Source organism: Rattus norvegicus, chromosome 15, assembly GCF_021556685.1.
Source record: "Rattus norvegicus strain SHRSP/BbbUtx chromosome 15, alternate assembly SHRSP_T2T, whole genome shotgun sequence".
NCBI lineage: Eukaryota > Metazoa > Chordata > Mammalia > Rodentia > Muridae > Rattus > Rattus norvegicus.
This window is the reverse complement of record NC_141548.1, coordinates 87,127,564-87,150,603: the sequence shown is the minus strand read 5'-3', so window position 1 is coordinate 87,150,603 and position 23,040 is coordinate 87,127,564. Positions and strand designations below refer to the sequence as shown.

Sequence of the window (23,040 nt, the reverse complement as noted above, 5' to 3'; positions counted from 1 at the left end):
TTGATCGTTTTGGGAAAGTTTGAGACTCCCTTAATCCCGTGGCTTTTCCAGTTTCTAACGTCTTAAACAAGTATCACCCTGCCCTCTGCATGACACATCTATGCCACCTCGGTACACTGCCCGTGTCCTTTGGCATGCTGTGTTCTCTTCCAGTCTTCTGTTGAGGTTCTACTCGGCCGTTCGGGTCCAGTTGAAACCATCTTTTCTTCCATGGGGATTCCTCTAGATCAACTCACTGGAATAAACAAGTCTCTTTTTCTTGTTTCTGGGTCTGTTTCTCTTGCTAGTTATCTATTCTTTGGGCTACAGTCTTTATGCAATTCTCTTAGCTCCCCTCAGCATTAGAAACTCTTTCAAGGGCCAGTTGGCTTCCTCACTGAATATTCCTACCTAGTACACACCTAGAAAAGGCATTCCCCAGAAGTTCTAACCAAACTTCTAAAATAAGAAGAAGGTTCTGTCTCTCACCAAGCAAACAGACCTATCAAATCTCAGACACTTTGTAACAACAGTACCCAAAGGAAGCAGCGGATTCTAGGATACAAGCAACAAGAGGGGTCACGTCTATTGACAATAGCAAAAGGCAGCGATGTGTGAACAATGTGAAAGGGCGAGTTTTAGAGATAAGGAAAACCAGTGACCCTTTACAAATTGGATTTGAGTTAAAATCAAGATGTCACTGTGTAGTAAAATGGGTTTCAGCCACTGAGCACCTGTTTCTAGCACTCTCTTCCTAAGGTTTCATAACCTTCAGGAGACAGAACTTAGCTGAACATGTGTTGCTGAGGAATACGCCGTGAGATCTGTAACTGAGTCCAACTTCCTGGGTTTTGTCTGCTTTCTGGCTTGCCAGATGTGAGCAGCAGTCTCCGGATACTGGGGGCCACAGCCAAGAGCCACTCCACTGCCATATTAGCTGGCACCTTCAAACAGAGAGGCAGAAAAGCCTTCCTGCTGTGATGTTTTTGTCAGATGGCCGCAATCAGGAAGCTAATGGATTTTATTAATAGTATTTAGCTGTAACAATAGTTCTCAACCTTACAATTTTCAGGTTGTGACCACCTCCAGTCATAAAATTACTATCCATGCTACTCCAAAACTGTAATTTTGCTCCTGTTATGAATCATAATATCAATTTCTGCACTTTTATTAGGTGACTCCTCTGAAACGACCTTCTTGACGCTTCACTTACAAAACAATGATGATTCTGAATGAACGTTCCAAGAAGTTTTCTGGGCTACTTCAACATTTCTCAACCTACACGATCAGTTACACATACACCAGTTATTACCTGTGAAAAGTAGTCTCTCGGTTGTTGCTTTTGATTTAATTAATTTAGTTACTGTGAAATTTCTGATAGTTTAAAAAATTTAAAGGGAGGAAATTGTATGCATAGATCTTTAATTGTGGCGATAAATGAGTTTTCTGCTTATGCTCCTTCTGCCGGAAAATTCATAAATAATGTCTCTTAGGAAAACCTCAGGGTGTCCGTAATCTATTCCCATAGAACCAAAGTCTTAGTGAGTTTCCATGGGTGTGCTTGGTGAGACATTGAGAGAGGTAAGGGAAGGAGAGAGAAGAATGTTTGCAGGAGCCAATGTGGGTAACACACCACGTCCTACACAAGTCCCAGGGGCATTTCCTCTGAAGTGGCTGTCCCTTCTGCTGGGTGAGATGCTTTCTGAAGCCTGATGTTTTGTGAACTTTCCTCCTGGTTTGAAATCTCCTCTGACTACACTGGCTTTGGGACTCTCACCCACTCTGAAACAACAAATGAACAGAGTTGGCTCCCGATTGTCTAACTTCTGCCCCACCTCTCTCTCATCGCCAGACACATTAATCCAAACGCCAATTGGAACTTGCTACTTGGATGTCTCACATGGTCTTCAGACCTAGGACATTTGAAAGAGAATTCATCATCTGCCCATTAAGTACTTCTCCTTCCATTTTTCCTACAACAGAGAATGACATTCCCCAATTGCCTGAGCCCCAAACCTGGGCTCTTCTTAGTCTCTCCCTCTCTCCTTCCCATTAATCAGCCACGTCCTTCCCAGTCAGCTCCTAAATATATCCCTGATCTGTCTCCTGTCTGTCCTCACCGCCGCACACGAGGCCTCTGTCATGTCTAGACTAGAGTACTGTGAAAGTGTCCTAATTACATCTCTTTATCTAGTCTCCTTTCCTTCTAATTCATCTTTCTCCTTCCCACCAAAGTTGTGCTCTGAAGTGCAAAACTGGGGTGGGGGTGGGGGGATGGGCCACCTTAAAACTCACTCCTCAGTCTGTTTTGCCTTGAGTTCAAACTCTTTTGTTAGCTGGGCAAAAGCCCTTTCTTTAGCTCTTCAGAGACAGTGATGAGTCTCAGTTCATGTGACTCTTCCCTATCTTTCCCTAAAAGGAGCCTAGGTCTCATTTCCTTCTGCTTCCCCTTTCAACAGCAGCCTACTGGTCCCTCAAGATGATCCTAGCTCCTCTCAACTCAGGGTTCTCTCCTTTTCAAGGACTCTTTAGAACGACTCAACATCTGCCGAAGTCTAAGTGTTCACACACTTGCTTAGATTTCTCCCATACCTACCGCGATCTAAAAACGCACCCGTTCTTCATTTTAACTCACACTGTAATATATGTGGTGTGCACACAGATTTTTTTACACTCCCTTAGCACCGAGAACCTATCAGTTTGGAGCATATGCGACGCTAAACAGATTTCGGTTATTTATTTGATTAACGGGGTAAATAAATAGGCTGAGGGTGTGGGTCCGTTGGTAGAGCACTTGTGTGGTATGCATGAGGCTCTGGCTTCCAGCCCCAATGTGACATGACCCAGGCATGGTAGTTTCGGAGGTAGAGGCAGTGTGAACAGACGTTCTAGGTCAGACCAGGCTACATCGGCTGCATGAGACCCTGCCTTGCTCAGTAAATAAATGTTTGCCCCTCAAGAATTGCTTTCCTATTAACATAAAAGAGGTTTTGTGTTTTGGTTCCTTTAGCACGACTGTAAGTTTTTTCCTCTGCCTTTGTGGTACAGTGGTTCTCAATCTGTGTGGGAAGAAAAATGGAAATAAAGAAGGGAAAGCTAGGAGGGACATTTGAGGGGCCGTATGGGAAACTCATACAGTAAAAGCTTCTTGAAATGTATACATATATGAAAGAATTTTAAATGGAGTTACCAAATAATGAGGGAGTCAAAGCCCCAACCAGACGTCTCTCTCAACACCAAGTGAAACCCCCAGTGCCAGGAATGGGCTCCCCCTAATGGAGTTGTTGGCTAAAGGGGCCCTACAGAAACTCCAAAGCAACCCAGGCTATTGCCAAAGCTATTGGTTGTCCTCTCCAAGTTGACAGCAGTGACCTATTGCTAAAGACAACACTTACATATCTCACTGAACATAGAGAAGTCCAACTGGTACCTAATAGAGCCTTCGCCACCACTGAGAAGATATATTTCATGCTTCCAGAAGAGAAAGGTAAATATCAACCCAGCTACAAAACTTCTAATCTGCAATGGTAACTTCATGACACCCCAGTGCAACAGTGACACAAAAGTCGTGGAAGTAACCAACCACTGTCTGGTTGGATTTAAGGCTCCCTCGGTGAGACAGAAATCATGCCTGACTGTGCCCAAGTGGCTACAAATCTGAGACGATATAGGCCAAAGACCTAGCAGGAAATCAAATATTATTGCTCTGCTAAAGGAATCTGACAGTAAAATGATTCCTATGATCTGCTACACCCGCAGGCCAGCATCTTGCTCAGCCATCACCAGAGAATTGTCCTTATTCAGGAAATGGGGACAGATCCACCACTAGAAAATGTACAGAGAGTGAGAGACCTTGGAACATTTTGTTCAAAAGGAGATGTTTCCATCAAATCTCTCCCCTCAGGGCTCCGGGGACTGTGCAAATGAGGCAGAAATATTGTAAGAAACAGGGAATGGCTGACGACAAGGAAATGGTGTCTTCTAGACACAACAGTACTGACACACATATGAAGTCACAGAGGCTGTGACCAAATGCACAGCACCACAGCATGGATGGGTCCAAGCAAGATGGGCTCCCAAAGCTGAGAGGGAGTGGACATGAGCTCTTATCTCTCACCAAGAAGATATCTCCAGTTAATAACTACTCCCAAAGGAAAAACTACTTCTACCAATAGAGTCTCTCTAGGCATACAGGTAAGGGCAGAGCCCATGCCCAGTAGTAGATGGCCAACAACAAATGAACTCAATGATACTTGTATAGACTTTCTGTCTTGTATTACTTTAGGCAATTTTTTAAATCTTTGTTTAAGCATTTTTAAAATGTTACTGTTCTCTTGTTTGCGTATTACTATGGGTTTGTGGATTTTGTTTTTGTGCATCTGTCTGCATGTGTATGTGGGTTTTTTTAATGATTTTTCTTGGATTTTTTTTTGCTTCGCTTTATTCATGTGCATGTGTGTGTGTGTGTGTGTGTGCATGCATGCAAATCTCTCTCTCTCTCTCTCTCTCTCTCTGTGTGTGTGTGTGTGTGTGTGTTTTAAAGAGGAAGAGAAAGAAGACATGGAGTTGGAAGGGTAGAGACATGGGATATATATATATATATATATATATATATATATATATATATCACCAAAATGTATTGCATAAAAATTACTTACTTTAAAAAAGAAGAATGCCACAAGCCAGATTTTAAACTAGTAATGGGGGAAGACATCTAGGGTTCCTCTCTAAAAGTTGAACATGATCCAAAAGGCTATAAGCAAATCAGCAAGGAGAGCCCAAGGCTGATGGGTTAACAGCATTTGTTATAGTAGTCTACTTTTGTTTCCTTGCAAATTTTCATAAGAAAAAGATGAGGAGCAGAAGAGGTGCAGTTTACCGACTGGGTCTGAATAAGAAGAGAGGCACCATGGTTGAAGGAGACAAGATGTGCTGTTAAGAATGTCAGCCAGACTGGGTATAAAATTAACTCAAATAAATCAGTTGCCTTCCTCTATACAAAAGAGAAACAAGCCGAGAAAGAAATTAGGGAAACGACACCCTTCATAATAGACCCAAATAATATAAAGTACCTCGGTGTGACTTTAACCAAGCAAGTAAAAGATCTGTACAATAAGAACTTCAAGACACTGAGGAAAGAAATTGAAGAAGACCTCAGAAGATGGAAAGATCTCCCATGCTCATGGATTGGCAGGATTAATATAGTAAAAATGGCCATTTTACCAAAAGCAATCTACAGATTCAATGCAATCCCCATCAAAATACCAATCCAATTCTTCAAAGAGTTAGACAGAACAATTTGCAAATTCATCTGGAATAACAAAAAACCCAGGATAGCTAAAGCTATCCTCAACAATAAGAGGACTTCAGGGGGAATCACTATCCCTGAACTCAAGCAGTATTACAGAGCAATAGTGATAAAAACTGCATGGTATTGGTACAGAGACAGACAGATAGACCAATGGAATAGAATTGAAGACCCAGAAATGAACCCACACACCTATGGTCACTTGATTTTTGACAAAGGAGCCAAAACCATCCAATGGAAAAAAGATAGCATTTTCAGCAAATGGTGCTGGTTCAACTGGAGGGCAACATGTAGAAGAATGCAGATCGATCCATGCTTATCACCCTGTACAAAGCTTAAGTCCAAGTGGATCAAGGACCTCCACATCAAACCAGACACACTCAAACTAATAGAAGAAAAACTAAGGAAGCATCTGGAACACATGGGCACTGGAAAAAATTTCCTGAACAAAACACCAATGGCTTATGCTCTAAGATCAAGAATCGACAAATGGGATCTCATAAAACTGCAAAGCTTCTGTAAGGCAAAGGACACTGTGGTTAGGACAAAACGACAACCAACAGATTGGGAAAAGATCTTTACCAATCCTATAACAGATAGAGGCCTTATATCCAAAATATACAAAGAACTCAAGAAGTTAGACCGCAGGGAAACAAATAACCCTATTAAAAAATGGGGTTCAGAGCTGAACAAAGAATTCACAGCTGAGGAATGCCGAATGGCTGAGAAACACCTAAAGAAATGTTCAACATCTTTAGTCATAAGGGAAATGCAAATCAAAACAACCCTGAGATTTCACCTCACACCAGTGAGAATGGCTAAGATCAAAAACTCAGGTGACAGCAGATGCTGGCGAGGATGTGGAGAAAGAGGAACACTCCTCCATTGTTGGTGAGATTGCAGACTGGTAAAACCATTCTGGAAATCAGTCTGGAGGTTCCTCAGAAAATTGGACATTGAACTGCCTGAGGATCCAGCCATACCTCTCTTGGGCATATACCCAAAAGATGCCTCAACATATAAAAGAGACACGTGCTCCACTATGTTCATCGCAGCCTTATTTATAATAGCCAGAAACTGGAAAGAACCCAGATGCCCTTCAACAGAGGAATGGATACAGAAAATGTGGTACATCTACACAATGGAATATTACTCAGCTATCAAAAACAACGAGTTTATGAAATTCGTAGGCAAATGGTTGGAACTGGAAAATATCATCCTGAGTGAGCTAACCCACTCACAGAAAGACATACATGGTATGCACTCATTGATAAGTGGCTATTAGTCCAAATGCTTGAATTACCCTAGATCCCTAGAACAAACGAAACTCAAGACGGATGATCAAAATGTGAATGCTTCACTCCTTCTTTAAATGAGGAAAAAGAATACCCTTGGCAGGGAAGGGAGAGGCAAAGATTAAAACAGAGACTGAAGGAACACCCATTCAGAGCCTGCCCCACAGGTGGCCCATACATATACAGCCACCCAATTAGACAAGATGGATGAAGCAAAGAAGTGCAGACCGACAGGAGCCGGATGTAGATCGCTCCTGAGAGACACAGCCAGAATACAGCAAATACAGAGGCGAATGCCAGCAGCAAACCACTGAACTGAGAATAGGTCCCCAGTTGAAGGAATCAGAGAAAGAACTGGAAGAGCTTGAAGGTGCTCGAGACCCCAAAAGTACAACAATGTCAAGCAACCAGGGCTTCCAGGGACTAAGCCACTACCTAAAGACTATACATGGACTGACCCTGGACTCTGTCCCCATAGGTAGCAATGAATATCCTAGTAAGAGCACCAGTGGAAGGGGAAGCCCTGGGTCCTGCTAAGACTGAACCCCCAGTGAACTAGACTATGCGGGGAGGGTGGCAATGGGGGGAGGTTTGGGAGGGGAACACCCACAAGGAAGGGGAGGGGGGAGGGTGATGTCTGTCCGGAAACCGGGAAAGGGAATAACACTTGAAATGTATATAAGAAATACTCAAGATAATAAAAAAAAAATAAAATTAAATTAAAAAAAAAAAAAAGAATGTCAGCCAGAGGGAGACGGTTGGTGGGATCTCAGTCCTGCCATTTCCGTAAAGTTAGAGGAGGCTGTAGGATTTGCTTATGCTCTCTTCCTCTTGCCTTTCCTTCAGAAGACGGGGAATTAATACTGATCTCTTAAGGTGAGTGAAAAATGACAGAGTTGGCACAACATCTGGCATGTAACAAGAATAATGACATAATAGATAGCTTTCTAGTCTCCAGTGGCAAGAAGAAGGAGAAGGAGAAGGAGGAGGAGGAGGAGGAGGAGGAGGAGGAGGAGGAGGAGGAGGAGGAGGAGAGAAGGAGAAGGAGAAGGAGAAGGAGAAGGAGAAGGAGAAGGAGAAGGAGAAGGAGAAGGAGAAGAAGAAGAAGAAGAAGAAGAAGAAGAAGAAGAAGAAGAAGAAGAAGAAGAAGAAGAAGAAGAAGAAGAAGAAGAAGAAGAAAGCTTATAATAAGAGAAGAGAGTCACCAAGGATTCAAAAACGTCTCTCCACCGTTTGGACATCTAGTTCCGGTATCTTCCCCAGTCTCATCTAGAGTCTAACATGACCCCTATGGAACTTACCTACTTACAAGCTATACATATGCAGACCCCAACACATGTATGTTAGAGGACACCCAGTAAGAACCCCAGGGTGAGTTTACTCTGCTGCTGCCTTATCCTAGGACTACCAGGTAAGGACTGAGCAATAAGGAGACTGTAGGGTTAGGGTCACTGACATCATTAGATGAAACCACAGTCAAAACTGAACCCTTTGGAATCTGAGGGAGATGACTTTAGAGCTCACTGTTTCATGCCAGTGTCTTGCACAGCCCCTCAGACTTAGTAGTCAGTAAACCATAGACTTGCTTCAGGATCCTTGCATCACTTGTGGTGATGGAGGATGAATCTGATTTCCTGGGCCTCTTCATTCTGAATGGACTAAGAGCTAAGCAGCAGTGACTTTAGAGCAAAACAGTTCAAATCCATGGATCTTCAAACTCAACCAAGTCGGTAACTTAGATGGTTCCGATCTCAACCCCTCCAACAGAACTGCTACAGGAGTGGTAACGAGTGCCACCAAGTCAAGTCTGATGGAGATTCAGAGCTTCCCCATCTTCCAAAGCTTGCAGGAGCCACGACTTGGGGACCACTGCACTTGGCCCACTGCACAAGTTTTCACACACTGTTCCTCACCATTCGGGGGCTTCAGACTCCCTCACCATTGCCTCAAGAAGTCAACCCACTCCATTTCCAATGTCTGTCCTCCATAATAAAGTATTTCAAAAACACTGAACCCCCCTTTGTCATACTTGAAGTTATTGTCTGCCGATTTTTAAAGTCCTATATAGGCTGGCTTTATATTTCAGAGTTTCTCTCAGCGAGTACACCTTTTATCAGTTTCTTTCCTCCCCTCCTTTATTGGTTTTCTTCTCAAATTGTTCCTTTGTGTACAGTGTTTCCAGTGCAAATATGCAGTCAGTGATGAACGAATGCTTTCAACGATCCTATTTTCATGCTCTGTTATATTCTTACGTGGTGTGCCTGGCAGTTCCTGATGTACAGGTGGAAAAAGAAAAGAAAAAAGAAGACAGAAGGAAATAAGTTGTCAAAAAAAAAAAAAAAACAACCCAGCCAATTAACTAAGTCAAGACTATGTTTTCTCTATTCTAAACATACAGCTGTGTTCCTTACTACTCAGCTTAACTGAAAATTCAAAACAGAAGGGGGAAAAAATCAATCCTTCATTTGTAACCACAACTCATACACTCAGGTGTATTTAGGGAAAACAAACAATAAAAGCATGTTGCTGCTGTCGTTTTGAGCTTCGTGGTTCTGGTTCCAAGTGGGAATAGACCGCTCCTAGAACACAAGGAGATGCGTATTTGAAAACTGTCTGTCTTCTGCACCAAGCCAGCATTGCTTAAAAACAGATGCCCTTCCCAGGGTTTGTCTTCAGTCTCCCCAGCACTGACAGCTCTGGAGTTTACATGCAGTGGCTCCGTGGTTCCTGCACAGCCTTTCCCTAAGAGCCCCAGGCCTCTTCTCCTTTGTAGTCTTCGTTTTTTTGTGTGTTCGTTTTGATTTTGTTTTGTTCTGTATTCCCCTTCCTGTGGCAAAGACAGAATTGGCTCTCAGAGAACTGGGAGAGTCACAGCACTGAGCATGTAGCCTGAGACAACATAGCCAGGCACTCTGTGCTGCAAAGTGCCCAGGGCTCTCTGGAACACGTAAGAGCCAGGGAGCTGCAGCCAAGCATTTGTTTGTGTGGATATTAAATCGGAGTTTTGAAAGAATACAGCCTATTGTGTGACCGCTACAGAAAACCAGACACCGTTACTTCACGACCCTTTCCCAGCTTTTAATGCTGTACTGTTCATTTCAGAAAGAAAACTGCATCCTAGTTTTTGAAACACGAAGTAGAGAGGCATCATACTGCAATCTTCAGTTCCTCATTTCCAGAATATATGAGCTTCACCTAACGGCCCTTTAAAGCCAAACTACACGGAAAGTTTCTCAACTGCTACAATCCATGACGGGAAATCCCAACGCTGGGTCAATTCTCTTAGAAGCTTGCCAGAAAGCTCATAATGGTGGCCAGTTTGTTTTTTTTACAAAGGACACAGATTTGGCCTTTGAAACACGCAGATAAAAAAACAGATGGATTTTTATCTATTCATTCAAAGTGAGGGGAGGAGTGGAGTGATTTGTGTGTTTTGTGTCTCTCTATTGGAAGGCAATAAAGTGACACTCAGGGGTTTTTGTTTGCTGTTTGTTCGTGTTTTGTTTTTTTAATTTTAATTTTATTTTTTATTTTAGAAAAGCAGACAACTAATTCAGCCCTCATCTCTTTGGATGCCAGCTGACCTCGGATGGCGAATTCCTGTTAGATTCAAAAGGATTTATTTACAGACAATTAAAAACCACATAAATTTAAGCTGTCAAAGAAGAAATGGTTTCCAAAAGCTGGTGACAGCCAGGAGAGCCCCTCCTCAGCCCTGTGCAGGAAGGGCCCAGAGGCAAACAGGAAGCCACCGACCTGCAGGCCTGTGGAGTTGGCTGGGAAGTATGTCCTGCTGTTTCTACGGCAAGCTTGTGCTAGAGTGATTGCAAGCTAAAGTCATAGAAGGCTTCAGATGCGCGTTCTTTGAGTGTTAAGTCCAACGGCGAATAGGGGAGAGACCACCAAGGAGGGTTTGGCTGCACCAAAGCAAACCCTGACAGGCAGAATGGCTGCAATTGAGGCTTTAGGCCATTGGTGCCTTTGAACTTTTTTGTGTGTTCTCCATTTCTCTCACCAAAGGATCTAGATCTGCAGATCAGAAAGTGAGACAGAGCTCAAAGGACTGTAGCGGGGTCTTAAGTCTGAAATACCCTTGTTTTCTAATCTCCGTCTTTTGCTTCTCATCACCCATAAGGCAGATGGACACAAGCCTCGGTACCAGACATTTCTACAGACCCAAGCCAATCCCAGAAAGCATCCTCATGTGTTTGCAACACTATGTGACGCTGATGTTGATGAATAAGTAATGACGGGTAGGTGTTGGTAGCATTTATACACGTTCCCTGATTGGTTCTGACACAGGTGCTCCATAGAGGATGAGGTTTACAAGCTGAAAATGGTCAGGAGAAATCCATGGTTTCAGGCTGTCCCTCACAGATGCAGGGATTCTGCACCTGTGTTTGAAGTTGCTCTCATTTAGTTTCTCTGCAGAAAAGCCAAGCATGATGTTCAAACTGGGAGCACCTGTGTCTGGGGCCAACTTGGACAATTTCGTGGCCTGGCTCTCTAAGATTCATTGCCTAAACTTAACAGGAAAACTTTTTTTCCTTGGAGGTTTGAAATTTGGGGCTAAAGACGGAGTTCTAAATACGGATGTGAATCCCACTCCAGAGCTGAGCTTGTGTAAAGTGCTGTATAGCTTGTTTTTGTGATTCAAGCACTTGGGTGTTAAAGAGACAAATGCTACTGGAAATGGCAATAGACTGGAGCCTACTCATTGATTGAAATCTTTGTTTAAATCACAAGGCAAGTTTCCAGTTAGTCATGCGACCTTTAGGCACCAGAATCAACTCTAATTTAACATAGTCTTATTCTAATTTTAAGTTACAGGCAATTGAGCACCAACTACAAGTAAATTAAAAATTTGGAAGATTTTATTTCCTCTAACAAACTGACAACATCATTGATAGATTTTTTTCCACTCTCCATTTAATTGGGTTAAGAACATTAAAAATTCTCCAGTTTAAAATAATAAGTCTTTTGCAACCGTAACTAATCTTTCATTCCCTGAGGTTTGGCCAGTGACAACTGGAGGCAAATCAAGAAGAATTTATCACTTGGAATCACGGCCACAAAGTCTCATTAAAAAAATTGCAGGGAGCACAATTAAATGGCATGCTCAGATTCTTTGGACTTGGCATTGGTAAAGCTAGGAGCTAAGACTATGCATTATGTAAATCTATTGGTTGCTTAATTTTTAGTCGAACTCGTATCATACGCTATTTTTCAAAATGCACCACTTTAATTTTTATTAAAGAAAAAAAATGTGTGAAGAAAACTGATATGCTCAGCTCTCTTCAAAGACACAATACAACGGTCTCACCAAAGTTCTGCTGATGAATATACTGTAAAAGCACTCTGAGACAGAACAGGTTTATTATTTACTCTTCATATTCAAGAACAGAGGGTGTCAGTTCAGGAATGGTGCGCTAAATAAATGCCGTTTGAAATCATAAAGAGGCACACGCAGATGAAAGCATTATGCTATTAGCCACTTTTAAGAAATAATAACTGCAAAAAAATCTTCAGATTATTACTTGTTTTACTTTTTTTTTATCAATTAGATAAAGCTTTGATTTGAATTCTCCACCCTCTGGCACCAGGGAGCCGCCTGTTCTTTTCTTTAAACAAAGGATTATTCTTCCTCAAAAGGGGTTTGTCTAGTTCTTTTATTGTTTTATGTCACACAAGGGAAAAATGCGTTTGAGGCATCACTACTGAATTTAACAGGGACGAGTTTACTGCTGTATAATCATTAGTCAATGCAGTAGCTGAAACCTTAAACAAAAGAAAACAAACTACAAAGAGGCAAGCGTCCCCTGAAGGCACATCAGAACACCAGAGAGGGGCGGCATGGATTTCAAACAAGGTTGCCCAAGCATGTGCTAAATATTGCTGCTCTTGACTTTAAACTGCACACCAAGGGATACAGTTTCACCTTCTATTCTGCAACAATACTGAGGAGCAGGGGGGCAGGGCTGAGGAAGAGTTTAACAAATGCACTCTCTCCTGACTCTGCGGCAACTTTCTGAAAATTATATCTCAAACCGAATAAACTCTCTCAATATAAAGAATCTTGTCACAAAGCTATTAGAAAGGGATGCCGAAAATATAAGGCTCTTTCTCTTTCTCTCTTTCTCTCTGTCTCTCTCTCATGTTGCACGGGGCTTTGTTACTTCAAAACTCCTACCACCATACACAGTGGCAGGTCTATAAAGTAACTGTTTCTGTTAGAGATCCTGGGAAAGCATCTCCACAAGAAGAGACTTCATACACATCGATCATTTCCACATAGGTTCTTAACAATGAGGTAAGGATTAGAAACAATTCATTGTTTTAGTCCCAAACTAGGCTAGCCATGAGAACCTTCCTGTGTGAACATAAGCACAAGCAAAATAAAATAAAATAAAATAAAATAAAATAAAATGTATGAACAACAGCAGCAACAAACAGTACAAAGAAAGTAGCAATGACATTTGTCAAAAAAAAAGAGGAAATATATATGAATCTATTTTACAGACAGGACCCCATACACCGAGGGATTTCTGGGTTTTGTGTGTATGTGTCGAAGTCAGTTTGGTGTGCTTCTCGTTATTCGGAGTCGATGATTAGCATAGAGATAATGTTCATCTCAGAAAGTGGAAAATAAGCTACAATGGTTGCTAGTCGGCTATTAAGACTTGCAGGATTCCATTAGGCCACGCTACTACGTATGTGTGTGCTAGTTACACAGACTCGCGTCTCATTCTGGCCTCCTTCGTGTGCTTCCAACTCAACATAGTCCTAAAAATATTCTTCACACGACTACAGCTCGATCAGATACTATGTAGCTAACAGACCACTATCTAAGACTCTAAACTGGATCAGTCTTCTTAGGTTCTGGGGTTACATGACACGGGGTTTATTGAAAAGGGATAGGCAGAGGTTCATGCTGTTCACTCGACTGACTACTCCCCCAAATAAGCAATGCAAAATTCTTGTTCAAGAGATAAAATCATTTGGATGGCAATTTCAGTGATCACACTGGAAACCTTGGGTTTGGACTCCACACTAAGGCATCTTGCCCTTGTTGCTAGTTTCTTGCCTTTTCCATACATGAAAACATGGTGTAGGTCCTGGAACGCCACAGCAAACTCTGCCTTTCCGTTCGTGCCGTGTGTTTCTCCCATTTTGGTGGGAAAATTATATGAAATTGTAGGACTGTGACTGGAGAAGATGAATCAAGACATGTATATCTTATCAACTTATTATTGTAATTGATACTTTTCTTTCCCCAAACCCAGCTTGAGTTCATATGTTTATAAAACTTCTACTTGTTTTAGATTTTATCAAGTCCTGTATGGTTTTCACTATAGCCCTCAGGAGGAAGAGCTGAGATCACCATCTTGCTCCTAAGCAAATCCCTCTTGCACACACACACACACACACACACACACACACACACACAGGCACACACACACACTCCTACTCTTGACTGGCTCAATGCAAGTTAGCTCAGCAAATGAATGAGCCCATGAATTAATGAGTGCTGTGCCTAAGTAAAGATGATTATGAAGAAATACGAGGAAAAATAATTGAAGTTCAGAAAGATTCACATGAAGGAAAAGAGAAATTTAAAAGTCGATGCCATGCATTTCCCTGAACTAGCCAGTGATTACTAGCAGTTTGGGTGTTTTGGGAGTTTTTGATATGAAATTGCCTAGTAAAATTCATGTACAATTTAATATTAGCTAAGACGATAATTTGATAAGAGTAACGAAGTGAAAGTGAGAACCACGTCTTCCTCATTTTCCTCAGATAGCAGGACATCGGCATTGTGGGTAGACACACAAAAGATGAAGAGTTAATCAAGCATCTGGGGCTCACCTGCTCTAGACAAACACTGCAGTTAACCTCCTGGATTATATTTCTCTTCAGCTTAGAGCCTTTAACATCTTGGCTTGCCCTAACTCCCTTTTATCTGTTCATACATTTTTATGTCACGGTGATAGTGTTTCATGTTCTTACAGAGACCTAAAACACTGACTGTTTGCTTCTGTCTAGGGAAAAATTACTTGTCGTCACCAAATAGAAATGACAATTTCACAGATAAGAGCAGATACGAACTTTTTGGTCAAAGTGCTTTTCCTTATATATGCCAAATGTCTCAGTTTTCAGTGTGTCCTTAAAAGACCATAAGGGCATTATTTCATTGCTTGTAAAGCAGGGTCTTTTTTATATAAGTTAATGATGTGGGATGGAAGATATTTCATCTTTTATACAGTTATTTGACAGTGATGAATTTAATTCATTCTATCACATTGAATGATACATTTATATTCAGTATGTAGTTTAAAATTTCATAAATGATTAAAGTCCCTGTCGTTTTAATTATAATATGCAGAGAGCAGCCAGAACTTATTTGCAAAGAATAATGTACAAGTCAATAAATTTGGTGAGCACTGCTGACAACATATAAATAATGACTTTAGAAGTATAACTACCTGTACTTGAAAACTAAATAACAAAGGTTCGTGTTTGGGGTTTTATGAACTAGCTGATCTAGCTTTCAGTAGAAACTCTTTGGAACTGTAATTTGCTTTATTAAACTGAAAATACAATGCAATGACATTGAGTTGACAATTTTAACCCACAGTCTAACTTTTAACAAATCAGTCCTCCTCACAGCTTTGATCCCTGAAAGACCCTTGGGTACCCTGAACTACATTAGCATCCTTTCAACTGGGAATTGACAGCGACAATATCAGGTCTTCTTCGTTGCTGGTTCTAAGCTGCAGAAAATCACCTTGTTCTCACCCCCAACTCCTTCCCAGAATGCACACTTCCACTTACAGTCGTAGTCATTTCAACACAAAGAAGAATCTGTTCCCATCTATTTACTATTTTATTGAGGGGGAACTTTGTAATGCGTATCATCTGTGTGTCCATCTTTACTGTGACACTTGAAGTTACAGTAATGGGAAAACTTCTTAGAACCAGATTGTGCATACGTGCATGCACACATACAGACATACATAGAGAGAAGAATAAAGGAAAGTAAAAACCAAGTGTCAGACAGCCAGAATGTACTCTGTGGTTACACAGAAATACAAAGCCTGCCCCACACCTCTTAGAATTTCCATTCTATTTGTTTTTCTTACTTCTCCCTATCTCAGAATTCCAATTTACGAAGAAGAAATTAAAATATACTGACAAATCAGGTAGATAAGCTTTTCTGTAGCCATTGCTTATGTCCAGGAATAGATCTAAACTAATTAATTCACAGTTACTCAAATGGTCCAAGCTACACCTTGTCTCTGGGGTATCTGAAACAATTCCTTCAGAAATGGGCCATTGGGGAAGCAGCCACTCCTACCGCTCCCATAATACTTGTGTACAATATCGGTGCATGTGCTGGGCTAATAGATATAGCTGTCCCATCTTTCTGCCAAGGATGGGTGTCATTTGGGTGTCATCTTATAAATAGACAAGAAGGCAGGTTAAACTTGTGCCTGACATCAATCACGTCAGGACGAGTCATCATCCTTCAAGGTGTGTGCTACATCTCCTAAGAACAGCAGACAGGAAAGAATCTGAAAGCCTGATGTCACTCCATCATGCAATCCGAAGCATCTGTGGCTGGACTCTGTGGTTCTGTGTCATGTAACAGCTTCCAAAGTCATTGCAACTCCACTGGCGAGAAGCTTCATCTGTGCTGTGACTGCAGATGTGCATCTACGCTTTCAGTGCAACCAAATTTTTGAATGTTGGGAAAAAATGGAGGAAGCAAAAAGGGAGGAAGAGAGGGAGGGGGGGGAGGCTTTAAATCCTCCAACATATGAACTTCATGCACAGAAAGACCTTTCTCTCGCAGAAAGAGAAATATGCTTGAGAAAAGTTGCCCTTGAGAAACTCTATCTCACATCTTCTCTTCACACTCAATAGTTCCCCATCCCAGCCATCTCTGCCCCCACCCTCCCCCGGAAGAAGAAGTCACAGACCTGCCTTAGAACTGAAACACAAAACTGACTCTTAAATGGCCACCCTTAAGCCAGTTCTCTCACAGGAAGCATGACAGACTTCTCACTAGATCGCTGCCGCAGGGCAGCGGCCTAATAAACTGCCACCTAGAATCTCGCAGGGTTAATAAGCCACCTGTCTTGAAAGTAGCAGTCATATTGGTCTTTGAAGCCTGTCCCAATACTTAAACTCTTGATGAAGTTCGGCCTGTGCCAAAGGAACTTACTAACAAAGCCACTGAGTCAATTTAACCTAGGGAAACTGGACCCAGTAGACTAGGCTATCAGAGTTTTGTGTTGAGATAATTACTGTGCTAAAGAGAGCATATGGGCTGTCAGGGTTGGCACATGGCCTGCACCAGCTGTTACCTGGGCGCTTTGGAAAACCTACTGAACAGCATTTTGGACACAGCACAGCTCTATGTAAGTTTTCCAAGGCTTCCACTGGGAATTCTTCATAATAAATTTATTTCCTGTATAGGGAAGGATTGCACCCAGTAACGTAACTGAAACAAGAACGCAAAAAAAAAATTTTTTTTTTCTGGCAGATAGAGAACCACTAGCGAAAAGGAGAAAAAAAAAAAAAAACAAACAAACCAAAACAACAATCTGGGGTATAAACATGCACAGGGCCGACAAAGCCAGGAATAGTGGGAACATTAGCTGCCATAGGTCTCTCCGTCTTAAAATTTTTAAAAGGTAGATTTAGCGCATGGACAATTTCCCCGAAAGCAACTGAAATGGAAGATGAGGCATTTATAATGTCTATCCTAAGGGTCAAGCATGTAATAAATCTTAGCTACACTTGTTGTCCTATGGCCAGTCTGACCTACCAGGCATGTTCAGAGTTCCCAACCTGCAACCAAATAGGACTTTCCCCGCCTTGTGCTAGGGACCAACCCGGAAGCCTCATGTGTGATAGACAGTGGTCCCATTTAGCCACAGCCTTGCGAACTCTCCCCTCACTACTGCCAGGGCTGCTTCCTACCAGGAAAAACATCCTTCCAAGAACGGATATCAGAGTGGACAGCAATGAGGGCCACCCGAGGGATGACAACACCTTTCATGTATACATATTCCGGTGCTGACTCTTACCGTATTTGTGGCTTATGTTAATAAAATTAAGCCACTGGAAAAGTGCTATACAGCTATACACTAGCAATCAGTCCTCTGAAAATATTCCAAGGAATTAAGTTGAGAAATGGGTTTGCACGTCACATTCACAGAGAACAACTGTCTTCAACACACGTAACCCAAAGGTCATTAAGCTTTAATTCCAGTAAGAATTTTATCCCGTTACCAACTTGATTTTTCTTATTAAAATGCTTTATTCCCTCACTTTAAGACTTTTAGGAAGAATCGCTGTAGACAGCAGGGGTCACAATGTCCTGGAAGGCCGTTAGAGAAGTAACTCAGTGGTTATCCAGCTCATACTAAGCCTGGATTGAATCCTTAAGCTCAAAACTTAACATACCTTTGAAAATACTGAAAACTTAAACATTACAGTCATAGCTTTCTCTACTGAGTAGGTAGCAAAATCAGTTTTGCTTCAAGGAAATAACACAAAGGCAACCTTACTTACAAAATAGGTCTCCGTTTCTTTAGAATCAGACCCCACGTTTGGTCCAGGTTAAGTACATTTACCTTGAGAAAACACACAGTAGGAAAAAGGGAGGGAAAAAAAAAAAGAGCCGTGACAGTGGCAAGCCCCGCCCCTTTGAGCCTATTTCTAAAGGGGAGGGCTGATTTGGGTTCTCAGACAAAGACAGTCCGTTATGTTTCAGTGCGATGGGTGTGAGTCCAACTTTGGAAATTTTCAGTCATTAGGTTTAAATTTTAAATGTAGGCCTTAAAACCAGGCAGGACGTTTCGAAAAACCCACCACATTACATCACCGTAAGTGCATCACCGCATTATATTTTGCAAGCTTTGGCAAATAAAAAAACCCCCCAGAAGAATCTTAATTCTTATCTATGGAAAACATTAAACTGCTAAGCGCTAACAACTGGAATTAGTCCTTAAATCTCTAATGAGAACAATAAAACACGAGTGCAGTTTGTGCTGTAAGTTGATAAGGCCTGAATTTACTCGCTGTTAGGAAAAGTCACTGATCCAGCAGTATGGCTTCTACTCCCTGCGGTACAGGAAACCGTATCTGTCCTCTAGGAGCCTTCTCTTCGGTAAGCACTTCTTATCTGTGCTATCGGAGGACAGAGATAGCAGGCTAATATCTAGTAACAGAGGCTTTATGAGATGATCCATTACTGATTTAAATCAATTTTAAGCAGGTAGTTCTCCTTAACCCGTTCTGAACGCCATGACCCCTTCTATCCAGCCTCCATCTGCGTTCTGCCCGGCCTTAAACTTCCTGAGTTTAAGAGATAAACACCATTGAATACCCCCTCTCAACCTTTACACCACGTGTCCTTTTAAATCCTTGCTGCTTTGAAAGACGGCAGAGTGTGTGCTACTGACCAAAAAAATTAAATCCAAATCTAGTGTTAGCTTCCATTCTCAAGCTCGCACAGGCCCAGTAGATTACCGGCGGGTGCGTAATGAGGCCTATTAGCAATTTGCGAAGACCCAACAACTTGCTGTGAGAAATGTGAAACAAGTCTCTTTTCCACACGTGGGAATTTTGTTAAAGATATACTCGCAGGGAAGCAAGGCCCACTGTTTATAGGCACAGATCAGCACAAACACAATGGGAGGGGAGTTTAGAAGTAAATTAAGCCGTTCATTTCAGGGATTAACCGGAATGTCAGATGTTAGAGCGTCAGCAACAAGACAGTGTGGTAGGTTCTATATTCTATAAAAAGTCTCCGCTCTCACTCTCACAATTGGTAAAGATAACACAAAAGACAAACGGCCAGGCACACTAATGCAGTCAAAAGAGCATCCATGCGAGTATGTATTTTGTAGACATTCGAGAAGGAAGCTGTAAATACAAAATATAATTTCAGGGCGCGAGGAGGCCTTAAAAATTACCTCTTGTCCCACTTATTCCACAGAGTGCAAACTTTGAGGCTTCGAGAGCTTTTGTGCCTTACCCAAGGTCGCAGGTAGATACTGACAGAATTGAAATCTCCTAGCCTCTGCTAATGCATTTCCTAGCTTCTTTTAAACAGAAGTCTCTGTAAATATGTAGAACTCCACACACATACGAGATTTTTTTTGAGCTCTGTGGCTATCAGAACTAATTTAAGCTATGTGAACAAAAACCCTGCTGGTATATTAAATAATTAAATATTTAAGATCACCTATATTGACTTTGGGTGGAAGTTTTGTTTCCATAGCAATTAGGTTTGAAACGGGTCCCTTCTCTGTCAGTAGCATGACTAGAGAGGGTGGCACTCCTCTGAGCGCTGGGTCTCATCCCAGCTGCGAGTAAGGTGGTAAATCGTCCCTGTTTGATCTTCCTTCCCCATAGTGCTGCCTTCAGAGCACAGGATGCATACATGTCTCAGCGTCTCCACGGCTGTGCCCTTGTTCCATTGCGTACTATACTCAGCCCAGTCCGGCAGTTCACTTTGGTGAGTGGGAGCCTGCTTTTGTCGATTTTTTTTTTTTTTACAATGAGCATTTATGGTTTTTTTTTTTTTTTTTTTTCTCGGAGCTGGGGACCGAACCCAGGGCCTTGCGCTTCCTAGGTAAGCGCTCTACCACTGAGCTAAATCCCCAGCCCCTACAATGAGCATTTAAAGACTACACCAATGCAGCTTTTTAAAAAGTTTACTGATATCTCTATGAACCAGCTGTATACAGCCTCCTCCGGCACTAACGGTCTCTTCTTGTTTTCTTTTCTTTTCTTTTTTTTTTTTAAAGTATGGTCTGGAAATGTACTGATAGATGGTAACAAACAAAACGAGTGCTCTGTCTCAACTTTCCTTCCAGACAAGCCCTCCTTCTCCTCTCTGCCGCCCCCTCAGCCTCCACTGTGTGTCTCTTTCAGTTTCCAAACTGTTTCACCTGAGCTTGTCCAACTGCCCAGGTGCAGGCGGCCACCCAGAGAGCCACAATGATGGGCGTCCCCTGCAGAGAACAACACGGGACTCCTGATCTCCCCTTTCATGCAGAAATTGCATGCAAGGTATTTTATGATTCGTTTTCCCTTTCTTGATAAGATATGAAAAAAATATCAAAAGAAATTCAGGGAGATTTCCATTTTCTCAGAATGGGATGAAGCACGAGGAACTTCTACTTAAACACGCTTTTCCCCCTGACATCCAGGCTCCCAGAGTTAGAAAATTATTTCTGTTGCTTTTCTTGTTTGAAGCCTAAAAAGAAATTTGACGTCTTCTTGCATTTTTAACAATTTCAAATGGAATTGCCTTTTTCCATCAATTTAGTTAACCTAAGAATGATGCCGAGGGTGCCTAGCAATGAAAGTCAACCAGTTATAGCAAGTGCTTGCTTATTAAATTAATAAAATTCAAGAGAAGGCATCAGGAACTATAGAAAACAAAAGTCTCTGATATGTCCCCATATTAAAACATATTGTCTTCGCAAACAGCATAATATTCGAGCAATATATTTCAAAGTCCTAGATATTTGCTGTGGAACATTTTAAAGCGTCCTCCATGATTGTCCAAACGTGACGATCTCAGACTGGCTTTGCAGAAAGAGTGGAGCAGCCTCCCCTTTGTTATCTCGATACATTTGTTACATGCTAACAAAACCTTTTAACAAACAAATGTTAGAGTAGATCTTAAGCTCTGAGAGATGGACATTTTTGTTTTATATACTATAACCAAGTCAGCTTGGCACTTATTGCTCGAAAATGCTTCAGTTTTTCAATGATCTTATGCATTTAAATTCCTAGGTGTTTTAACAACCATATCAAATCACCACTTTAAAGAAATCCAGGATTGATGGATACAGGGTTTATTCGATGGCCTAAAGCTACAGTTCTTTGATTCTGTCTATTTCTGCAATATGTGATTCTCTTCTAGAAGAACTCGAGTGCCGTAATCATATTTAAGGCAAAATAAGATGCGAGGACGTGCTCTTTGCGATCGCTCCGCGAGACTGTAAAATGCATGCTGACAGCATTTTACTGGTTTTGCCAATAACCCTGCTTACAAATGACCTGTCATCAAATCTCAGCCAAGTTTGCCGCCAAACTAACATTGCTTTTTTTCAAGGAAAAAAAAATCAAAGCCATTTTTTTTAAAGAGAGGAGGAAAAAAGCAAAACTCAGTTTAATCAGGTGCTATTAGAACAATTCCAAGACATTTCAAACAAATACCAGTCCTCTGCACTGAATACAAGCAAAAAAAAAAAAAATCCCAGGTCTTTTAATCTAAAAAAGAGAACTTGGACATTTAAAAAAAAAAAACAAACACAAGCAGGATATGATATTCTGAAATTCTCTATCCGGTTATCATGGATGAGAGGTTGGAAATTCCAGAGCTCACACAATGTATGCACATGAAGACAAAGTTAAAGGGGATTGCTCTTTGCTTTTATTTCACTCTTCTTGCAAACTAGATTGAACAAAAATCTATTTTCTCCCAGCTCTGAATCACCTCCCCACCCTCGGCAAGTATCATTCTCGCAGAGAGGAAGGTTCCTAATAACACACTGAGACTCCGAGGAAAATCTAGCCCAGTCCAGACAGCGTAATAATGATGTCATTAAGACTCCTGGCTGAATGGGTTTCAGACAGAACTGTTGTATAGCTCTACGCATAAATCTGAAAGAACTTTTTGGCTACATTCTTGACTTACCTTGAGAGATATTTAGAAGCTCCAGCAGACTGAGAGACACACACTCAAGGAGGTGTGCGGGCTGCAGAAATGTAGGCCCTGGAGGTGCTCCCTTCTGAGATACAGGAGGAAAGGGGTTTGTGAAATGGATGGAGACAGAGAAACAATCTGAAGACGAAGGAAACAGAAAACAAATAAACCTTAATTCTAGCACAAATAAATGAGAGGAAGGCGATTGTGGCCGCTCAACTCCTTTTTGCCTTGCTGAATGAAAGCAATCCCTAAGACTGAATGGGTAATGAGGTCCTGGCTCCTGAGATTTTAGCTTTCTTAATCATGTTCATAATTAATTCAAGAACATTGATAATTTCATTACATTCTTTTTGTCTTATCAATAAATGATGTGCCTGCACTTTTGGTCCTGTGTACAGGGAGGAGAGAGATGCTTTGGGTCATATTGCAGTAGGAATAGTGAGTATATATGATCCAAAAAAAGGTGAAGTGGTAATTATTATCCTTGACCAGCCTTCTATTATCAGAACACGATGACAAGCAGCTACAAATAATTAATAAGCTTTTTATGCAGAAATGCAAAGGCTTTGAAGAAAAATATGCTGCAAGTAGAATTCCTTACGCAGATTATGTACACAGCGCAACACGCTTTCTACAGAGGCACGGTCTGCGAGGGGGGCTGCCAAAATGCCTGCCTTGAAAAGGCAGGAGGGAAAATCAATAGCTCCCTTTTAAAGTCT

General features: G+C 41.6%; 1 long non-coding RNA gene across 1 annotated transcript in view; it reads right to left on the bottom strand.

The window, feature by feature from the left end:
* LOC148001115 (uncharacterized) overlaps positions 1-22,557 on the bottom strand; it is a 237,867-nt gene extending 215,310 nt beyond the window's left edge. Inside the window, exon 1 of the long non-coding RNA XR_015638494.1 lies at positions 22,310-22,557. This is a non-coding gene — a long non-coding RNA (uncharacterized LOC148001115). The remainder of the gene's footprint in view (positions 1-22,309) is intronic.
* Between the last annotated feature and the right edge of the window lie 483 nt (positions 22,558-23,040).